General features: G+C 37.5%; 3 non-coding genes across 3 annotated transcripts; all 3 read left to right on the forward strand.

Annotated features, from left to right (window-relative positions):
- The first annotated feature begins 5,882 nt into the window (after nucleotides 1-5,882).
- On the forward strand, nucleotides 5,883-5,955 carry trnav-uac (transfer RNA valine (anticodon UAC)). The gene has a single exon. It is a non-coding gene; the product is annotated as a tRNA-Val (tRNA).
- A 3,105-nt stretch (nucleotides 5,956-9,060) lies between these two features.
- Nucleotides 9,061-9,133, forward strand: trnav-uac (transfer RNA valine (anticodon UAC)). The gene has a single exon. It is a non-coding gene; the product is annotated as a tRNA-Val (tRNA).
- A 2,043-nt stretch (nucleotides 9,134-11,176) lies between these two features.
- Nucleotides 11,177-11,249, forward strand: trnav-uac (transfer RNA valine (anticodon UAC)). The gene has a single exon. It is a non-coding gene; the product is annotated as a tRNA-Val (tRNA).
- The last annotated feature ends 92 nt before the right edge of the window (nucleotides 11,250-11,341 follow it).

Consider the following 11,341-nt stretch of genomic DNA (forward strand, 5'->3'; position numbering starts at 1 on the left):
TGACTCCAGAGACAGTGGCAGATAAGCTTGAAGAGCCTGTAATGTCTCCTGGCAAAGCACGAGACGCCGTTTTAGTCTCTGCTGCTGACAAGGTGGAACAGCAGCACATGATGGGTGAAAGACATACACAGGTAGAGATGGTGCAAGGTGCTTCTCAGGTGCCTGAGCCAGCTTTAAGCCTGTGTAAAAATTACACCAAAGAGTGGGCTGGGTCCACTGAAGTCACGGGCACTGTTAAAGCGCACTTTTCAAAAGGCTTCCCCGCCGATCCCCCCAAAAATCCAAATAAAGAGACGGATGATGAAATAGATAGTGAGGATCTTCAGTTGTTTGTAAAAAATAAGAGGTCATTGTCGAAAACCAGGGAGATGATGGGTTTTGGAAAAAAGAAAAAGTAGGATTTTTAAGGACTTGTTTGGCTCTGATTATACTTCTGCACACATTCATAATGATTACAGTCGCATCCCTAAATGGTAACAGTTTGAGAAACATGAGCAAATTTGAGCAAGTATTAGTGTCTGTTAAGGCAGACATGTTGTGTTTTCAAGAGACCAATTGGACAGACTCCAAAATGCAGGAGATTAAGAGTAAATGGTCAGATTTAATTTTTTGTAGTCATGGAGGGGATAAAACATGTGGTGTGGCTATTTTGATAAAAAATGATGTGGTGCAAAATGTAAAAGAAATATATGCTGACAATGATGGCAGACTTATTGTAATTGAATTTGAAGTTCAAAATGTAGTTTTTCGTTTAATTAATGTTTATGCTTCAAACATTGAATCTGAAAGGAGAGAAATGTTTCACAAATTAAAAACACTGTGCTCAGAAAACTGTATACTGATAGGAGATTTTAATGTGAGGTGTAGTAGAATGGATGCCTCTAGTTGTGCTAAATTCAGATATGACTCTTCTAGAAATGCATTATGGAAACTTATGAATGAGGAGAATCTAGTAGATATATGGAGGGCTGAAAATCCAAACAGAAGAGTATTCTCTAGAAAGCAGGTGGTTCTAAAGGAATTAAAACAAAGCAGAATTGATTTATGTCTAGCAAAACAAGAATTGGTGCAGAATGTTAAGAAGGTGTCATATACCTTTACAGCATATAGTGATCATGCAGTAATGTCATTTCAAATGGGTTTTGGTGTGGAGAGGAGAGGGGGAGGTGTCTGGTGTTTAAATGCCAGTCTGTTAAAGGAGGAAGGATATAGAAATGAAATTGTTGAATGTATTAATGATGAAATGTCTAATGTACTGTTAAAAGAGAATGTGTGTTTATGGTGGGAGGAAGTGAAAGTAAAAGTAAAAAATAGGAGTATTAGGTACGCAAAAAATCATAACCGTTTAGATAAGCAGAAAGAAATAATGCTTAGGAATAGGATGTTGCATGAACTTGAAAAGGCTGATACGGATCCAGACTATGATGTTGTGAATTATTTGAAAATCCATGCAGAGCTGGGTTGTTATGAAAAAAATAAATGTTTGGGTGCTATTGTTAGGAGCAGGGCACAGTACGCTTTGGAGGGAGAGAAATGTACATCCTTTTTTTTGGGTCTGGAAAAAAGAAAACAAACTAAGAGTTACATTGTAGAGTTGGAAGATGAAAGAGGTGTAAAGGTAAACGATTTTGTTGGGATCTTAGAGACAGTTGAAACCTTTTACAGAAATCTTTACAAAAAGAATGATGTAGATAAAGTGTGTGTTGTAAAAGTGTTGGATACAATTAGTGCCAAAGTATCGCAGGCAGATAGAATGATGTGTGATGAAGAGATTTCGATTATGGAAATCAAGGAAGCAATTGTTAGCACGCAAGGTAATAAAAGTCCGGGTTTGGATGGTTTAACAAATGAGTTCTATAAAGTCTTTGTAGATATTTTGGCACCCATTTTAGTGAGGGTGTTTCATTATATGGAAGAGAATAAGGAAATCCCTGAGTCTATGTCAACTGGAATGTTAACGATCTTATTCAAAAATAGGGGCAGTAGATTAAAGTTAGAAAATTATAGGCCTATTAGCCTTCTAAATTCGGATTATAAGATACTGACTAAAGTGTTAGCGAATAGGATGAAAAAGGTGATTGGGAGTATTATTGAATCAACACAAGCCTACGGCATACCTGGAAGAGATATTGCAGATGTCATTTGTACAATTAGGGATGTTGTTAATCAAATGAAAAATGAAGGTGGTATAGTTTTAAGTTTGGACTTTAACAAAGCTTTCGATAGAGTGGAGCACAGCTTTTTATTACAGACTTTGGAGAGGTTTGGGTTTGGGCCAAAGTTTGTATCTTGGATCAACCTGTTGTATAGTGGGGCTAAAAGTTGTGTTAAATGTAACGGAGTGTTAACAGATACTTTCCCTGTGGAGAGGTCAGTAAGGCAGGGCTGTCCTTTGTCAGCTCTGCTGTACAGTGTTTCTACAGAACCGTTAGCTACATTGATAAATAGTAATAAAGAAGTAAGGGGTGTTGGAATCCCAGGTGGTGGTGTCAGTGTTGTACATCAGTACGCTGATGACACTACTTGTACTGTGAAGGATATAGAAAGTATTGGAAGCATTATGGGGATCATAGATATATATGGCAAGGCATCGGGTGCTAAAGTTAATATAGAGAAGACTGAAATAATGTTTGTTGGGGATATCAATGTAAACGGGTGTGAGATTCCATTCAAGAGCGCAAAGGATTTTATTAAAGTGCTGGGAGTAAACATTGGTGTAAAGGAGAAAGAGGCAAAAGATATAACTTGGACTGGGATCCTTAATAAAGTCAAGCTAACGTTGAATTTCTGGAAAAATAGAAAACTAAAGTTACAAGGGAAAGTAATTGTTGCAAATGCTTTGGTATTATCCAAATTTGTGTATGTTTTGGGAGTCCTGGACATGCCGGAGTGGGTCCTAAATGAATTGAATAATGTGGTGTCAAATTTTATATGGGATGGTAAAGGAGTGAGAATATCTCAGAAAACATTGATTGCTGACTATGTGGATGGAGGTTTAAAACTTGTAGATTTAGATGTCAAAAGAAAAGCTATTAGGATAAAAACAGTAAAGAAATATTTGTATGACAGTGAAGATTATGGCTGGAAACACTTCTTTAGAGTCTACTTAGAGGAAAGTGGTGGTTGTGAGGATAATGGTTTATTGATGGGGCTTAAAAGGGCAATGTTTGAAAAGGTACCAGATTTTTATAAAGAGGTGCTAAATGCATGGGCAGAGTTGTTGCCTAATGTATATTATGAATGTGGACATATTGACCTGATTATGAATCAACCTATATTTCTGAATGAGAAAATCAAGAACAAAGAAAAAGTTTTGTATAATAAAGTATTTATGAGTGCAGGTCTACGGCAAATAAAAGATTATACATATGAGGTAATTCCAGGGTTTTTACCTGGGGAAGCTATTTTTGACATAATCAATGAATGGGATGAAGAGGTGGGAAGGGGAACAGTGAATAATATGTATGACAAGATAAAGAATAGTATACCAAGAGCATGGGTTGATTTAATAAATAGTGAAGTTGAAAGAGAAGATTTATTTGTATTTCCTAATTTGTTCATTGGTAGCAGTAAGAAGAAAGTACATTTATCTAGTATACCAGTGAAAAGATTGTATAGAATAATGGTAGGAAAAGTGTGTAGAAGGCCGGCTGCTGAGAAATTTTGGAAAGTAGTTTTTCCGGAATTGGATGAAAAAAAGATATGGGGAAATTTAAATGTAAAATATAATAGTAAGGAGTGTGAAAATAATGATTTCAAACTAAGACATAATAGAATATTTACAAAGGTGGTGCTAAAGAAAATTAATTGTGAGATAGAAAGGGAATGCGACGTATGTGGACGTTTCCCGGAAACTCTTATGCATTTGTTTATAGAATGTGAGGATTTAAAATATTTTTTTTGTAAAGTTAAGGAAATGTTATGTAGAAACTGGGGGGGAGATTTCGTGAAAAAGTATGCGTGGGAGGAACTTTTGTTATTTGGAGTGTCTGGTAAATGTGAGGGTGCTAATGTGTGTTTGTTGAATATGGTTTTGAGTTTTGTGAGGTATGCTATTTTTTGTAGGAGGAATTATGTTTCTTTTGACAGAAAGAGGGTTCAGGTGTGGAGTATCTTTATAGCACTGTTCAGTAAACACATAGATATGTTGTTTAATTATGGGATGGAACATTTTGATGAGTCTTTTGTTGAAGGGAGTGGGTTAATTTCACGAGAGGAGAGTGGAGGTATCACTTATAATTTTTGAAAGCACTGTTTTGATATTTTCATTGTTGATAATTTGATAGGGGGTGAATTGTTCACCTGCCTCTGTTAGTCTAGTGTCTTCTGTATTGTTCTCTGTGGATTGTACTGTAAACAGTAGATTGTACTGTAAATATTGTAAACAAACATTTTTGATAATAAAAAAAAAAAAAAAAAAATCACGTTTGCTTCACACGCGAAAGGTCCCTGGTTCGAAACCGGGCGGAAACAACGCTCATTGACACATTCTGTAGTACCATAGCGGTAAAAGAAAATTTCATGAATTCTTTATTTTGGAAATTCGAATACGTGCCATGAATATTTTTAAAATTCGGTTTACTCCTTGCAGAAAAATCAAGCAGCAGTTTCTGTAGTGTAGTGGTTATCACGTTAGCTTTACACGTGAAAGGTCCTCAGTTTGAAACCGGGAGGAAACACTGCTCTTTGACATGTGCAGTAGGTACTGTACTTTCAACAAAGAATTGTTATTTTCATAAATTCTGTATTTTGGAAATTCGAATACGTGCCCTGAATATCTGTAAAATTCGGTTTACTTCTTGCAGGAAAATCAAGCAGCAGTTTCTGTAGTGTAGTGGTTATCACATTCGCTTTACACGTGAAAGGTCCTCAGTTTGAAACCGGGAGGAAACAGTGCTCTTTGACATGTGCAGTAGGTACTGTACTATTAACAGAGCATAGTTATTTTCATAAATGCCTAATTTTGGAAATTTGAACACGTGCCATGAATATCTGTAAAATTCGGTTTACTCCTTGCAGATAATTGTTGAAGCAGTTTCTGTAGTGTAGTGGTTATCACGTTCGCTTTACACGTGAAAGGTCCTCAGTTTGAAACCGGGTGGAAACAGAGCTCTTTGACAAGTGCAGTAGGTACTGTACTTTCAACAAAGAATTGTTATTTTCATGAATTCTGTATTTTGGAAATTCGAATACGTGCCATGAATATCTGTAAAATTCGGTTTACTCCTCGCAGCTAAATGTAGCAGCAGTTTCTGTAGTGTAGTGGTTATCACCTTTGTTCACACACTAAAGGTCCCTGGTTCGAAACCAGGCGGAAACAACGCTCATCGACACATTCAAGAAGTACCATAGTGTTAACAAAGAATTTCATTAATCCCTTATTTTGGAAATTCGAATACGTGCCATGAATATTTTTAAAATTCGGTTTACTCCTTGAAGAAAAATCAAGCAGCAGTTTCTGTAGTGTAGTGGTTATCACGTTAGCTTTACACGTGAAAGGTCCTCAGTTTGAAACCGGCAGGAAACACTGCTCTTTGACATGTGCAGTAGGTACTGTACTATTAACAGACAATAGTTATTTTCATAAATGCCTAATTTTGGAAATTTGAACACGTGCCATGAATATCTGTAAAATTCGGTTTACTCCTTGCAGATAATTGTCGAAGAAGTTTCTGTAGTGTAGTGGTTATCACGTTCGCTTAACACGCGAAATGTCCTCGGTTCGAAACCTTGCGGATACAGAGCTCTTTGACACGTGCAGTAGGTACTGTACTTTCAACAAAGAATTGTTATTTTCATAAATTCTGTATTTTGGAAATTCGAATACGTGCCCTGAATATCTGTAAAATTCGGTTTACTTCTTGCAGGAAAATCAAGCAGCTGTTTCTGTAGTGTAGTGGTTATCACGTTCGCTTTACACGCGAAAGGTCCTCGGTTCGAAACCCGGCGGAAACAGTGCTCTTTGACACGTGCAGTAGGTACAGTACTTTTAAAAGAGAATAGTTATTTTCATAAATGCCTAAATTTGGAAATTTCAACACGTGCCATGAATATCTGTAAAATTCGGTTTACTCCTTGCAGATAATTGTTGAAGCAGTTTCTGTAGTGTAGCGGTTATCACGTTCGCTTAACACGCGAAAGGTCCTTGTTTTCGAAACCGGGCGGAAACAGAGCTCTTTGACACGTGCAGTAGGTACTGTACTTTCAACAAAGAATTGTTATTTCATGAATTCTGTATTTTGGAAATTCGAATACGTGCCATGAATATCTGTAAAATTCGGTTTACTCCTCGCAGCTAAATGTAGCAGCAGTTTCTGTAGTGTAGTGGTTGTCACGTTTGTTCACACACTAAAGGTCCCTGGTTCGAAACCAGGCGGAAACAACGCTCATCGACACATTTAAGAAGTACCATAGTGTTAACAAAGAATTTCATTAATCCCTTATAATGGAAATTCGAATACGTGCCATGAATATTTTTAAAATTCGGTTTACTCCTTGCAGCTAATTGTAGCAGTAATTTCTGTGGTGTACTGGTTATCACGTTCGCTTCACTTTTGAAATGTCCCTGGTTCGAAACCGGGCGGAAACAACGCTCATTGACACATTCTGTAGTACCATAGTGGTAACAGAAAATTTCATGAATTCTTTATTTTGGAAATTCGAATACGTGCCATGAATATTTTTAAAATTCGGTTTACTCCTTGCAGAAAAATCAAGCAGCAGTTTCTGTAGTGTAGTGGTTATCACGTTAGCTTTACACGTGAAAGGTCCTCAGTTTGAAACCGGGAGGAAACACTGCTCTTTGACATGTGCAGTAGGTACTGTACTTTCAACAAAGAATTGTTATTTTCATAAATTCTGTATTTTGGAAATTCGAATACGTGCCCTGAATATCTGTAAAATTCGGTTTACTTCTTGCAGGAAAATCAAGCAGCAGTTTCTGTAGTGTAGTGGTTATCACATTCGCTTTACACGTGAAAGGTCCTCAGTTTGAAACCGGGAGGAAACAGTGCTCTTTGACATGTGCAGTAGGTACTGTACTATTAACAGAGCATAGTTATTTTCATAAATGCCTAATTTTGGAAATTTGAACACGTGCCATGAATATCTGTAAAATTCGGTTTACTCCTTGCAGATAATTGTTGAAGCAGTTTCTGTAGTGTAGTGGTTATCACGTTCGCTTTACACGTGAAAGGTCCTCAGTTTGAAACCGGGTGGAAACAGAGCTCTTTGACAAGTGCAGTAGGTACTGTACTTTCAACAAAGAATTGTTATTTTCATGAATTCTGTATTTTGGAAATTCGAATACGTGCCATGAATATCTGTAAAATTCGGTTTACTCCTCGCAGCTAAATGTAGCAGCAGTTTCTGTAGTGTAGTGGTTATCACCTTTGTTCACACACTAAAGGTCCCTGGTTCGAAACCAGGCGGAAACAACGCTCATCGACACATTCAAGAAGTACCATAGTGTTAACAAAGAATTTCATTAATCCCTTATTTTGGAAATTCGAATACGTGCCATGAATATTTTTAAAATTCGGTTTACTCCTTGAAGAAAAATCAAGCAGCAGTTTCTGTAGTGTAGTGGTTATCACGTTAGCTTTACACGTGAAAGGTCCTCAGTTTGAAACCGGCAGGAAACACTGCTCTTTGACATGTGCAGTAGGTACTGTACTATTAACAGACAATAGTTATTTTCATAAATGCCTAATTTTGGAAATTTGAACACGTGCCATGAATATCTGTAAAATTCGGTTTACTCCTTGCAGATAATTGTCGAAGAAGTTTCTGTAGTGTAGTGGTTATCACGTTCGCTTAACACGCGAAATGTCCTCGGTTCGAAACCTTGCGGATACAGAGCTCTTTGACACGTGCAGTAGGTACTGTACTTTCAACAAAGAATTGTTATTTTCATAAATTCTGTATTTTGGAAATTCGAATACGTGCCCTGAATATCTGTAAAATTCGGTTTACTTCTTGCAGGAAAATCAAGCAGCAGTTTCTGTAGTGTAGTGGTTATCACATTCGCTTTACACGTGAAAGGTCCTCAGTTTGAAACCGGGAGGAAACAGTGCTCTTTGACATGTGCAGTAGGTACTGTACTATTAACAGAGCATAGTTATTTTCATAAATGCCTAATTTTGGAAATTTGAACACGTGCCATGAATATCTGTAAAATTCGGTTTACTCCTTGCAGATAATTGTTGAAGCAGTTTCTGTAGTGTAGTGGTTATCACGTTCGCTTTACACGTGAAAGGTCCTCAGTTTGAAACCGGGTGGAAACAGAGCTCTTTGACAAGTGCAGTAGGTACTGTACTTTCAACAAAGAATTGTTATTTTCATGAATTCTGTATTTTGGAAATTCGAATACGTGCCATGAATATCTGTAAAATTCGGTTTACTCCTCGCAGCTAAATGTAGCAGCAGTTTCTGTAGTGTAGTGGTTATCACCTTTGTTCACACACTAAAGGTCCCTGGTTCGAAACCAGGCGGAAACAACGCTCATCGACACATTCAAGAAGTACCATAGTGTTAACAAAGAATTTCATTAATCCCTTATTTTGGAAATTCGAATACGTGCCATGAATATTTTTAAAATTCGGTTTACTCCTTGAAGAAAAATCAAGCAGCAGTTTCTGTAGTGTAGTGGTTATCACGTTAGCTTTACACGTGAAAGGTCCTCAGTTTGAAACCGGCAGGAAACACTGCTCTTTGACATGTGCAGTAGGTACTGTACTATTAACAGACAATAGTTATTTTCATAAATGCCTAATTTTGGAAATTTGAACACGTGCCATGAATATCTGTAAAATTCGGTTTACTCCTTGCAGATAATTGTCGAAGAAGTTTCTGTAGTGTAGTGGTTATCACGTTCGCTTAACACGCGAAATGTCCTCGGTTCGAAACCTTGCGGATACAGAGCTCTTTGACACGTGCAGTAGGTACTGTACTTTCAACAAAGAATTGTTATTTTCATAAATTCTGTATTTTGGAAATTCGAATACGTGCCCTGAATATCTGTAAAATTCGGTTTACTTCTTGCAGGAAAATCAAGCAGCTGTTTCTGTAGTGTAGTGGTTATCACGTTCGCTTTACACGCGAAAGGTCCTCGGTTCGAAACCCGGCGGAAACAGTGCTCTTTGACACGTGCAGTAGGTACAGTACTTTTAAAAGAGAATAGTTATTTTCATAAATGCCTAAATTTGGAAATTTCAACACGTGCCATGAATATCTGTAAAATTCGGTTTACTCCTTGCAGATAATTGTTGAAGCAGTTTCTGTAGTGTAGCGGTTATCACGTTCGCTTAACACGCGAAAGGTCCTTGTTTTCGAAACCGGGCGGAAACAGAGCTCTTTGACACGTGCAGTAGGTACTGTACTTTCAACAAAGAATTGTTATTTCATGAATTCTGTATTTTGGAAATTCGAATACGTGCCATGAATATCTGTAAAATTCGGTTTACTCCTCGCAGCTAAATGTAGCAGCAGTTTCTGTAGTGTAGTGGTTGTCACGTTTGTTCACACACTAAAGGTCCCTGGTTCGAAACCAGGCGGAAACAACGCTCATCGACACATTTAAGAAGTACCATAGTGTTAACAAAGAATTTCATTAATCCCTTATAATGGAAATTCGAATACGTGCCATGAATATTTTTAAAATTCGGTTTACTCCTTGCAGCTAATTGTAGCAGTAATTTCTGTGGTGTAGTGGTTATCACGTTCGCTTCACTTTTGAAATGTCCCTGGTTCGAAACCGGGCGGAAACAACGCTCATTGACACATTCTGTAGTACCATAGTGGTAACAGAAAATTTCATGAATTCTTTATTTTGGAAATTCGAATACGTGCCATGAATATTTTTAAAATTCGGTTTACTCCTTGCAGAAAAATCAAGCAGCAGTTTCTGTAGTGTAGTGGTTATCACGTTAGCTTTACACGTGAAAGGTCCTCAGTTTGAAACCGGGAGGAAACACTGCTCTTTGACATGTGCAGTAGGTACTGTACTTTCAACAAAGAATTGTTATTTTCATAAATTCTGTATTTTGGAAATTCGAATACGTGCCCTGAATATCTGTAAAATTCGGTTTACTTCTTGCAGGAAAATCAAGCAGCAGTTTCTGTAGTGTAGTGGTTATCACATTCGCTTTACACGTGAAAGGTCCTCAGTTTGAAACCGGGAGGAAACAGTGCTCTTTGACATGTGCAGTAGGTACTGTACTATTAACAGAGCATAGTTATTTTCATAAATGCCTAATTTTGGAAATTTGAACACGTGCCATGAATATCTGTAAAATTCGGTTTACTCCTTGCAGATAATTGTTGAAGCAGTTTCTGTAGTGTAGTGGTTATCACGTTCGCTTTACACGTGAAAGGTCCTCAGTTTGAAACCGGGTGGAAACAGAGCTCTTTGACAAGTGCAGTAGGTACTGTACTTTCAACAAAGAATTGTTATTTTCATGAATTCTGTATTTTGGAAATTCGAATACGTGCCATGAATATCTGTAAAATTCGGTTTACTCCTCGCAGCTAAATGTAGCAGCAGTTTCTGTAGTGTAGTGGTTATCACCTTTGTTCACACACTAAAGGTCCCTGGTTCGAAACCAGGCGGAAACAACGCTCATCGACACATTCAAGAAGTACCATAGTGTTAACAAAGAATTTCATTAATCCCTTATTTTGGAAATTCGAATACGTGCCATGAATATTTTTAAAATTCGGTTTACTCCTTGAAGAAAAATCAAGCAGCAGTTTCTGTAGTGTAGTGGTTATCACGTTAGCTTTACACGTGAAAGGTCCTCAGTTTGAAACCGGCAGGAAACACTGCTCTTTGACATGTGCAGTAGGTACTGTACTATTAACAGACAATAGTTATTTTCATAAATGCCTAATTTTGGAAATTTGAACACGTGCCATGAATATCTGTAAAATTCGGTTTACTCCTTGCAGATAATTGTCGAAGAAGTTTCTGTAGTGTAGTGGTTATCACGTTCGCTTAACACGCGAAATGTCCTCGGTTCGAAACCTTGCGGATACAGAGCTCTTTGACACGTGCAGTAGGTACTGTACTTTCAACAAAGAATTGTTATTTTCATAAATTCTGTATTTTGGAAATTCGAATACGTGCCCTGAATATCTGTAAAATTCGGTTTACTTCTTGCAGGAAAATCAAGCAGCTGTTTCTGTAGTGTAGTGGTTATCACGTTCGCTTTACACGCGAAAGGTCCTCGGTTCGAAACCGGGCGGAAACAGTGCTCTTTGACACGTGCAGTAGGTACAGTACTTTTAAAAGAGAATAGTTATTTTCATAAATGCCTAAATTTGGAAATTTCAACACGTGCCA

The sequence above is a fragment of the Salmo salar genome, chromosome 07 (genome assembly GCF_965601325.2).
Source record: "Salmo salar chromosome 07, fSalSal1, whole genome shotgun sequence".
NCBI classification, from domain to species: domain Eukaryota; kingdom Metazoa; phylum Chordata; class Actinopteri; order Salmoniformes; family Salmonidae; genus Salmo; species Salmo salar.